The following is a 12,092-nucleotide window of genomic DNA, read 5'->3' as shown; positions in this document are numbered from 1 at the left end:
GTATGTGAGAAGTGTGTTTGAGGACTAGGCAGGTTTCAGGTTTGTACTCTGGTGGTCCATGCTACCCCCAGTCAAGCTGCTATTTTTAGCACACTAGCTCAAGCAAAGCTAGTGTATATCTACTTGTAGTGGGGAGTGTGCTCCCTACTGCAGTGTAGATGTACCCAAAGAGAGACCAATTCAACCTGGAAGTATCGATGTGGTTCAGGGTTCATCATCTATTCCTCTAATGCACTGCTACAACTTTGGATGTAAGATGATATTGAAATGAAAAATTATTATTCATTATTATTTATTGTTTATCCATTACAATCCCAATTTACATCTCACTGTGTTAAATCTATTACTGAAGTGTTTCTCCTTGTGAGTTGGACCAGATCATATGATAATAAGTGAATAAATAGTGCTGGTAGTTTACTGTCCTCTAGTATTGTTTTATAAAGCCAAGGTCCCAGCTAAAGAAAGAGCCCTCACTTTGTGTTCCAAACAACCTTCGAGAGAACAGAAAATGTCTGAAATGAATAGTTGCTAAAATTTTGTAGACATGAGGCAAATAAATAAAATACAAATCCTGCTGCAGATTTTGCCAGGATTCTGGGAACATTTTCTACTGACCTGAAAAAAAACCCTTTTCCCCCTCACGTGCTGTTTTCTGTATGTTTTGTCACACAAAGCATATTCTGTGCAATCTGTGGAGCCTCTTGTTAGACACACTGAAAGTTAAGTGAATTTTAGGAGGATTATTTATTATATTGTAGATTACATCATGGCACTGCACATTTCCTCACTGAAATATGTTTTATTAGCAATTTTGAAATCCCTTTGTATGCATCCCTATCGATTAATTTGTCTGTGAGCGTACGTGTCACCTGATATCCTTGTTGTGTGTTTGTAGCTCATGGTGTTTCATGAAACATTTTTGCGGGTGCTGATAATTCTGTAGATTCCATTATATGCCAAACATATGTCATCATTTCTTTGAAGGTTTTGGAATCCCTCAGGATGGTCGCAACATATAAATGTAACAATCCCAATAGAAAAGTTTGGACTTCTGGAGTCGGAGTTTAGAATCTGCATTTTCACTTGCAAACTGGGGCGGTTTAAAAGTAAACAGGCCATTAATGATAAATCATCTGGCATGGCCTGAGTCAATGAGAAGGGCAAACATTCTGCACCGTGGAAGACTACAAGTTATCACAGTGGATCAGCAAGATGGATTGTCTGAAATGAGCCAGCCCGAATTTGTATACATATAAGTAGCATTTTGTCAGTATTCAGTATAATTAATATTTATTAAAGGAACAATTTTTTTAAAAAGTTAATGGGGGACAGGGGAAGTCCAGCTGCCTTCTCTGTGGGGGCCTGATCTAAAGCCTCCCATTGATTTCAGTCGAGTTTGGATCAAGCCTTATATGTATGAACAGGTCAAAAGATAGCTGTGGGGAACTAGAAGGACCAGTTTTAGCAGCCTGTGTCCAGCTTCCCCCAAACTCTAGAGTTCACACTTAGCCAGTCCTCCACAACTGAAGTACCCGGTGTGAATTTTTGGCAATGACAACAATGGGAGTAGTGACAATGGTGGGAGTTTTGCCATTGATTTGAATGGGGCTAGGATGTGAATGGTGTGATGGGGCTCAGGTAGTGCAGTTTAGCTTGTGTGCTCAGTGGCCTGGTTGCCACATCGCCTTCTCAGGAATAATCTGCTTTGACTAGGGCTGAGGGCAGCAAGGATATCGGTCATTGTGTATCTGCTTCCTAGCTGCCTGCTTTCATGGCATAAATTGTACTTCTACTTATGGCCAGACCATGCCCTACATCCTTACAATGGATGGAAGTAGTGCTTGGAGCAAAGGGCACTATTTAGATCTATAGCAGTGTGCTCCAGCCCTTTCTCCTTAAACGTGCTTTCTGCTCCCAGAAAGCTTCCTATGCCGAGCAGTAGGTAGTATAATGCCAGTTATATATTGACTTTATATTACTAGGGTATTCTCATATATCAGGGGAATCCCCAGGTAACCTATTATCAGAGCTTTGCATCTTCTGTGTACTGCTAGTGTAGCACTAAAGGAAATTACCAAGGGCTGAGGATTTGGCCCCTCTTTATTTAAACGCATAAAGAGCCCAATTGTTTCATTAAGGCACAGACTTGAGCAAAGATCAGTTTCAAGCTGCAGCACACCAATGGGTCACCAGCCGGCACTGTGCTTCATAGAGAAATGATCCATCCCGGGGTTTCCTAGCACACAGGGAGGGAATACTGACCTCTCTCTGCACTTGGCCAGGAGGGGCCAGAATGAAGTCCTTACATTTTCCCTACCCTTTGTCTAATGCCCAGAGGTCACATATATAATATACATACACCCACACACACACACACACCAAAATGTTCATTTTGGTCAACAATATTTTTGATAAAAACCTGAAAAAATGTGATGAAAACAACACATAAATATCATTTTTTGTCAACTAGCTCATTTCCTGACCAGTTCTAGCAGGGATTATGCAAATAGTGAAAGCGTGTATGGTGGGGAGAAATCCTTTGTTCCTTCCCTGCTCCTGTCCTTTGGGCCCCACACAAGGGCCAATCACAGTCTAGCCCCAGATTATTGCTATGGACTTGCCTCCGTTTCTTAACAGTTTTGCTGCTGCATTAGGTGTAGGTGTGTGTGTGTGTGTGGGGGGGTGAATTTTATCTTTTGTGATTGGGGAACACGGTCATTTTGTTGCTCTCTAGAGCCATAAACAACTTCATTTGGGTATATATTCTGTCCTTTTCCTCACATGCATAGGCAGGGGAGCGTAGCTGATATCAGTGAAGTTGCACATGATAGGTTTTATTTTGTGAATAGAAAATACTGGGATTCAGAGTGCTAGTTACTTTCTGCATGCAAATGCCCTGTTTCTCTAACACAGAGGGCTGTGTAAGTTGCAAATAAGTGTTCTGTGAATCAAACCCCAACTCCTCTCTTTATTTTAACTGGAGACTTTTGCTTGTGGTTAAGCATCATCAGACATTATTCAAATGTTTTATGGCTTGCAGCGGAAGTATGCTTTTATTTTTTTTTAAAGAACATTTTAAATAAGGAAAAACAAACAGTTTCATTGGAAGGGCCTGGCTATGGATATCTTCTTTCCACAACAATGGCTTGATGTGACTGTTAACCAGCATTTGGCTGTTTTATAACTGGTGCAATTATTTTGTCAAAGGTTGTACAGGTTTTTTTTTTAAACTCCTTTAAAAAAAGTTAGTTTACAGTTTATTAACTTAGATTACTGCTAATAGCTCCCACGGGTCTTTCTGCTGAAACAAGAACTAGGATAACTGATTTCTTAAAACCAATCTGGAAGACTTTAAAACACAGTTATAGCTATCACTGAAACAGCAGGAGGAAGAATAGTCTGTCATTGTTTTTTGTTTTGTTTCTTTTTTCTTCCTTATCTCCATATAAACTTTTTCTGAGACTACATGGCCAACTTTATTTTTCTATTATCTTGTTTAATTTTTTTTTGGAATCTATTGACCAGACTATTTGTATTCATTTGCAAACTATCAGCCAAGGTACTTAGCATTTTTCAAGTATTAGGAAACACACTAGTGCATTTGTGAAACCAGTGAAGGGTTTCTGGGGATAAAGTATGACAAAGCTTTAGAGCTGGGGACTATATATAAAAGGTCACTTTTTCAAAAGATTACTTCCTTCATTCCCGGCATTGGTTCAGGTACTCTGGCTAGAGAATTGGGGGTGGGGGTGGGGAGTGAGTAGGGGAGCTTAAATTAAATTAAATTAATGGAGATATCCCATCTCCTAGAACTGGAAGGGACCTTGAAAGGTCATTGAGTCCAGCCCCCTGCCTTCACTAGCAGGACCAAGTCTCCATCCATTTCTTACCCATACCCCACCCACTTTTTCCAAGTGGCCAATTAGCCCTGCTTACTTCTATGTGCCTGAACCCATGCCAGGATAGCTTTCCTAGGGGCATACAAAGGGGCTCCTTCTTTTTACTCCCTTGTTACGGATGCACAATCCACACTTCAACACAATCCAGACCTGTGTGATGAGGGAACAATTTGTTGACCTGTTGATGAGCAATATGCACAGTGGATGAAATTCATCCAGATGTAGTGGGCCTGTGCATAGCAAGCCCTGGATACCACACAGGCTGCACATTAGCCAGGGACTGCTTATATTGATCTAGCCTACAAGTCTCATGGTGAAGTTGTAATGATTACCTGTCCAACAGGAACAGCACTGAGTGTGTAGATATAGATATATGTAGCATAGATGTGTTACATCATCATCTCTATATTATATTGTCTATAGGAAGAAGTAGAGGCTTCAGGGAACAAAACGGTTTCAGTTGGAAACCAGTGCCCTGGCCTAAGACTGGAGGCTGAATTTCATCTCCACACCTCCCCTGCACTTCATCTGCACAGAGTTCAAATACCCTGGCTCTCTGTGGGTGGTGTGAATTTTACCCACAAAGAACATGTATATTTCCTTATATTTTTGATTGGCTGCTAGGGCCTTTGGTTTCTTTTTTTCATCCCAGATGATGTAGCGCCTCAGCGGACATTGGATTGGTGAATTAGGGACTCTTGCAGTATATCTGCCTATGAAGCTTCATGCACATTAAACAGGTTTTGGTTGCTGATGTCATTATCCTCCTTGTTGTTTTCTTTAATACTTTCTTCCCCTAATTTTATATCTTATCTATTGCTGTCATTCTAAGTAGTGTATTGGCCATTGTGTGTTACTGCTAAGTGTTCAGTATGGAAAGACATACATGAGTTAGTATGTGCATGTTTAATATCACTTGTAGGATGCTTTTGCTCCTACTGCTTGGGAACAGAACGCGCAGTACTTTTGAAGGCCGAACATGTACCGTAAGATATGCAGTTTACTGAATTATCTTTGGTCACAAAACAGTATTGCATTCTTCCCATCGGCCACAGAGATAAGATGTGTTTATGTATATTTGTGATTTTACTCATTTTCACTTTAAAATTGAATTAAATGTAAACAGGGCTGCCTGAGCTCTAGCCTGACACTTAGTGATGAGCAAGGGAAGAAGACGTTATGAACCAACCTTGTTTGCATAGACACATCCACTCTGCCTAGGTGCACAGCATGATGGGAATGCTTTGCCCACATGATCAGTTTTGGATGGTGTTGGATCACAAGACACATTGTTATTGGGGGCAGGGATAATAAAGGGTTGTTATACTTGTGTGAATCAAGGGTAGCAGAACTGTAGTTGCCATACCCTGATTGAGGGACTTGTTAGAATGTAGGTATTCAGGCCTGCCTGTAAAGACCTATAGTTTTAAGAACTTGGGTGTATTTTTATCACTTAGCTAATTACAGGAGTATAAAAACAAAGAATCAAAATCACAGTCCGCCTAAGTATAGCAGAGTGCCAAGTGCCTGATTCCAGAACAAGTGCCCAGAGAGTGAAGTAAGCAAGATGCATTCCCTCCTCTCATTCCCCACCTGGGTGTAGGGTGATCACATGTCCCAATTTTATAGGGACAGTCCTGATTTTTGGGTCTTTTTATTATATAGGCTCCTATTACCCCCAACCCCGTCCCGATTTTTCACATTTGCTGTCTGGTCACCCTATCTGGGTGAGAGGTGAACTCACACAGATGCACCTCTGAATCAGTAGCGTAGCTAGCGGGGTGCAGGGGAAGCAGCCGCTTCCCCTCAGAAAATTTGCCCAAAGCGGCGCCTTTCCAACTGCGGCCGGAGGAGTGAGGAGGGGCGCAGGCTGGCCGCCCGCAGCGCGGCCGGCAGCCATGCGGGGGTGGCAGGCGCACAGCCGGAGGAGCGGGGGAGTCACGGCATGCAGCCCGAAGCCACGGCCGTCAGCCATGGGTGGGCGGCGGGCATGCGGCCAGAGGAGCGGGGGGGCGCAGCATGCAGCCCACAGTGCGGCCGGCTGCTGCGGCCAGAGGACAGGGAGGAGTTGCAGCATGCGGACGGCTGCCGCGGCTGGAGGAGCAGGCTGGCAGCCGGCAGCCACAGGGGGACGGCGGGCGCGTCATGGACGGAGGAGCCAGTCAAGGGGGGGGGGGCGCGGAGCGGCTGGAGGAGGAGCCAGCCAAGGGGGGCGTGGCCAGAGGAGGAGCCCAGGGGGGCACCTTTTTTAGGTTTGCTCCCCCTCCTCTTAGAAGCTGGCTATGCCACTGCTCTGAATTCTGGGTCTTCACAGACCAACGATGGCAATTATGAGTGGGTGCAATGGAGGGAGATGGGGGAGTCATGTTAAAGAAAGTTCTGTTTGTTGGACTTAACAACCTGAGGCAAAAGGACATAGCCCAACATACTCTGGGGTGAGTGTTTTGCTCATGGTTTTATACTTATAAATCCTGCTTTCAGCATTTCCCCACATTAATACTAGGTTACTTTCCCCTTTTTTATTAGAAGTTTCTTTTCAGTCTCTGTGCTTGTGAGAGGGTAAATATTGCCTCTTAGAAGCGCCCAAGGGGTGGTGTCTAATTGTCCCAGGTTACTGGGTGGGGACTTGAACCGGTTCTGTGTTGTATTGTTGAAAAGGAACCCCTGGATATTGAACCTGACCTTTGTTGCTGCTAACTCCAACTGGCAGAAGGGTTACATAAACAAAAAATACCTGAGTCAATGTACTTGCAAAACTTAGATCCCAAAACTTGCAGAGCTGGGTTGCATCTCTTTTCAAAATGTTAGCTTGTGTCCTATGTGAAAATTGTTGGTGATCTCCCATTCCTATCCTCAGTCCTGCTCCATATCAGCATAAGACCTGGCATTATTGTCACCTTTGTTGATAGTTTCACAGACAAGCTAAGGATGAAACTAAATTAGACTAAGATCTAAATTGAATGCTCTTCTCGTGCCTGCAAGTAGTCACTGTAGGTTAGGGCTGAATCACATAAACGTTTTCCTAACCAGCAGCTTTAACTATGTCACTTCCCCTTCCACTGACTTTCTCTTGACTTCCATATCAAATCCGAGATTCTTGGGCACTTTCAAGATGCTCCAAAATGTTGCTCTTGCCAATATCTCTGCTCTCATAGCCAAACCATTCCCTCCTAATTCTTCAGGTTGTTATTTTGCATGAACTTCACACTGAATCAAGAATATATTCTGTCATTTCAGTCTGTAATTGTTATACGCCATGACACCTGAGGTGATGGCTACTTGCGTCACATGGTACTACATAATACTGTACATGGCAGCATATAAACTGATGTAACATACCCATAGTATGTGTATCTATAGCTACACACAGAAGGAGAGAGAGAGTAGTACATAGTCTATATTAATCGTGTCATAAAACCTTACCCACCAAAGATATTAGGACTAGGTACAACAAAATGATGCCCGATCCACAGTTGGTGTAATTGGCATAGCTCTACTGAAGTAAGCACAAGTTTGTTTATATGGTCTGGTATTGATGCTGTTGTCTGTATCCCTCTTTGCTTAAAATATTTACAGAAATGTATTTTCACTGAAAACTTGCTCTCAGCATTTTACTTCTAAGTTTCCAACCTGTTCATCGATGCAGTAGAAAAGGTTTTGAACTTCCAGTCCTGAGTTGGGGTCATGCTATTGTCTTCTCTCTTGAACACCTGATGTCTTTATCCTTTACTGCTTCACTGACGTACATTTAAAAAAAACAAAACTGTTATCTGGTCTGCAACCACCTATTCCCCTGAAAGAATTTTGCATAGAATCGACAATATGTTAAAAATAAATAAAAAGATCACTTTTTATATTAACATTAAAAAAATGGAAAAATAATTCTGTCCAATATATTTATTTGGGAAATACCTGTGCTATTTCCTACTGCCAGTTTTTCTTAACACAAAGCCGCTGATTTTCAAGTGCTCCTGTAGTAAAAGTGACTAGAATGTCTGACAAGCTAGTATGGTAATGAAATGGCATACTCTTCTGTTACATCGGCATTTCAATAAAGATGGAATTTTGCCTCAAAAGGAGGACAGTGATCTTTTCACAAACACTGTCCTTTGTCCTGAGGCACACAAAATCCCCAAATCCCTAAAATATTTTATCTAAAGATAAGATAATTTTGCACCAGCCCAGGCATGAAGGAAAAAAGTATATCAGATGCAGCTGGAAAAGTCCTGTTGCTCAGGGAGAAGGTAAATTAAAGGTTTCTATCTTATCTGTATTTCAATTAAAATTTTATTTTGGTCCCTGGCAGTGCAGACAGTTGAAGTCTTGGGAAGTGGAAACACTCATAGGTGTATGAAAAAGGAATCTTTAATGGAGGAGATGTATACATTTGATCTATGCTGCTTTTCATGTGGGGTATACATGACATTTAAATAAAAATGTAGAATCTTATGGGGGGTCCATCAGTGTGAGTTCACTTGCTCGATTTTTTTCCCCATATGCAACAACCCCCTTAGAACTCTGCAAGCCTGCCTAGCTCATTCTATGGGTCAGTGCCAAAGGAAACTAGCTGTGTAAAATACAGTACAGTAGTTAATTAGGGCCTGATCTAGCTTCCATTGAAGTCAATGGTGCATATTGGTTTACAATGTTCTTGTTTGCTTGGGATAGTGTCAGGATAACCTTGCAGGTCTAGGTCACAAGCCCACTCATTTGTAGCCAAAAATCATTACCATCTCCTAGCCATTGGGTGAGCTTTGTGAAACAACTTGATGGTCTCAGTCTAGGCACTAGTGAACAGATGTCTCCATTACATTAAAACCCTCTTCCAGTTGCTACTACTGAGGCACACGTTTGTAATCTCATCAGAGACACAAAAACTGGAGTTGGAGGGACTTACCCTCTCACCTAACAATGATCCTTCCAGACATATTAATAGGACCAGAGGGAAGCTGACAACACCACTCCTTGTGCAGCACTGGTTCTGTGAATAGCTCATAGAATCATAGAATATCAGGGTTGGAAGGGACCTCAGGAGGTCATCTAGTCCAACCACCTGCTCAAAGCAGGACCAATCCCCAACTAAATCAGATGATGCCAGTCTTCAGGGCTATCAACCACTTAATCCCCTTTAAAATGGAAACTGAGTGGAGTATTTCTGACAAGAATCCCCAATATATTCTGGATGCTTTGTGCTGCTCCAGTGATGCAGTGATTCCACTTTATCAGGTTGGTGCATGCCTGTGCCTCTGGCCCTTTGGGAATACTGTTCCTGCTGGCCCTTCAGTGTTCAGAATTAGAGGATTTACAGTATTTGATAGCGGTTGAGTCCACGACTCTGTTGGCTTCAGCTGCCATAGGCATAGTCAGGGTGTGGGTGAATGGCATATGGAGAGGCACTATCTCTGATATTTAACTTTGGGAACTCATACCTCTCCCTTCCCCCACTAGTTCTGACTCACAGGGTGCTGTAATCTTTTTAGACCCTTTGCAGAGAAGAGGGAATTCAGATGCCATGGCAGAGTCCCAGTGCCTCCTTGGGGCCAGCCTTGGCCCTAGTCATACTGCCTCATTTCCCTATCCTTCCTCTCGAGAAACTCTCCCAGGCAGTAGTCTCTCTCAGCATCACCCCACAAGACACTGGCAACACACTTAGACAATAGTCCCAAGGGCTCAGATCTCAGACCTTGGTCAATAAAGGAACTTATGCTAACCCTAACCCAAAGGAACATGAGACAGGGGTCCAGGCTTCTGCCTGAGGCAGCAGCCTGCATGCTCAGAGGCAGAAATTTGGTGACTTGGGAACTTTCACAGCAAAAATTTAAGTGCCAAGTGCAGCAGCAGCAAAGTGGGGGCTTTATGGATGGCAGTGATGCCAAAAAACTGGAACTTAGGAACTGAAATCTAGGCTTTAGTCACCTAATGGTCCTTTATGGATCTGGGCTTCAGTTCTTTCCCACTCTCCTACAAAGTTCTGACTCTCAGGATTTTTCCTCCTGTGTGTCTCCCTTCTTCCAGGGCCAGCCTCCCCCGGCAATCTTCTTCAGTCCTTCTGCAGGCCATCTGCCTGGGAGTTATGCTTCTCCAGGGCCTATCAGAGGACCAACCATCCTTCTACAGCTTTCCCTCTCCCAACTGAGCTCTCACAGCCCTTTGTAGGCATCCCATGACCCTTTCCCAGGTAGGCCTAATAATTAAATAGGGCCACTAGCCAGTCAGGATTAGCTGGGAGGGTAGCTAATTGTCACAGGGTAGGCTGGGCATGACTCCCCTGAAAGGGCCAGACAGCCTGTGACAGATGCATGGAAGGATGGGAACTAATTTGCATGGTTCTAAATGGAGATGAATTTGAATCAAAACCCCGATCTGAACAAACCCTAAAGACTGGATAAGTGTGGATCCAAATTTAAATGTGTTGGCTAAGGCCTATGCCTAATTCTGAGGTTTGCTTCAAGACAAATAGTCCACCAGAGTGGGCTTGGAATCATAGAATATTAGGGTTCGAAGAGACCTCAGGAGGTCATCTAGTCCAATCCCCTGCTTAAAGCAGGACCAACACCAACTAAATCATCCCAACTAGGGCTTTGTCAAGCCAGGCCTTAAAAACCTCTAAGGGTAGGTTTACACTTACCTCCGGGTCCGGCGGTAAGCAATCGATCCCGGATCGATCCCGGAAGTGGTCGCCGTCGACGCCGGTACTCCAGCTCGGCGAAAGGAGAACGCGGCATCAACAGGGGAGACTGCCTGCCGTGTATGGACCTGCGGTAAGTTCTAACTAAGGTACTTCGAATTCAGCTACGTTATTAACGTAGCTGAATTTGCGTACCTTAGTTCGAAGTGGGGGGTTAGTGTGGACCAGGCTTAAGAATGGAGAGTCTACCACCTCCCTAGGTAACCCATTCCAGTGCTTCACTACCCTCCTAGTAAAAGAGTGTTTCCTAATATCCAACCTAGACCTCCCCTACTGCAACTTGAGACCATTGCTTCTTGTTCTGCCATCTGCCACCACTGATAACAGCCTAACTCCATCCTCTTTTGAACCCCGCTTCAGGTAGTTGAAGGCTGCTATCAAATCCCCCCTCACTCTTCTCTCCTGCAGACTAAATAACCCCAGTTCCCTCAGCCTCTCCTCATAAGTCAGCAAGAGCAGGATTTCTTGTGAGTTTTCTGGTAATGTTTACTTCTCGCCAACTCAGGAATGCCCCGAAAACAGCCTTGCTCATATTATTTTACTACTTTATCTCCCATCTGGAGCCCAGAGGGGATCTGATTGTGGTCTCAGCTGCACCAGTATAAATTGAAATCGGTGGAGTTACACCAGTTTAAAATTAATGTGAGATCAGAATCAGGTCCATGAAATGCAGACAACAATGAAAAATGGGGATAGGGAAAGGAGGGGAGAAAAAGAAAAAAATCCTTGTCAAAAAAGTTAACCAATCCTTTTTTCAAGCCTCATAATGATTCTCTTCAGTTGGAGCTTTAGGTACAGGTCTGAACAGTTTTAATACTATAGAAACAGGCCTAGTTAGTTATGAACTCCATTAAGATATATATGTAACTGGAAGATTATATTTTTATCACTTATTTGCTTGGGGAATGAAGTTGGGGAAGGATTCGGTATCTCCAACTGTCTCTTTAAGTAATATTTTCTTGAGTCTGTCTCAGATTCACAAACAAATATTTGCCAAAGTATTTTCCAATCGACATGGAAGTTGAACAATTCCACGAATCGTTGCATCCTATATTTCATTATCTTCAGCAGAATACGTATTTCCTTGTTGGTATCATGGTAACACATCAGGGTTTCTGTGTGACACAGTTAAAATTCACAGTACATTTTCAAGGACTGTACCAGACAAACATTTTAGGGTCTGGTGGTGTCCGATGGAGAGAGATCTGCAAAAATTACCAAGATACAATGATGAATGAATTCTGCAGTTGGAATGTAGCAGAAAGCTGGGTAATAGATCTTCTCCTGTTTAGTGAACAGGAGTCACATTAGGTAATGGCAGCAGAAAACATTAAAGACAATTGTATATGATGCAACGTTCAGTCAGATTCGTTCACAGTGTATAGTAATTTTAAAATGGCGTTCTTTGTTCTGTAGCAGTGTCTAATATTTCTAAACATTTTAGGCTCTGTGACACCTTAATGGTATACAATAACAGTATGCCTCCCTCTTAGAAAAATGGATAC

The sequence above is a fragment of the Trachemys scripta genome, chromosome 4 (assembly GCF_013100865.1).
Source record: "Trachemys scripta elegans isolate TJP31775 chromosome 4, CAS_Tse_1.0, whole genome shotgun sequence".
Taxonomy (NCBI): domain Eukaryota; kingdom Metazoa; phylum Chordata; order Testudines; family Emydidae; genus Trachemys; species Trachemys scripta.
This window is presented reverse-complemented; position numbering follows the sequence as displayed.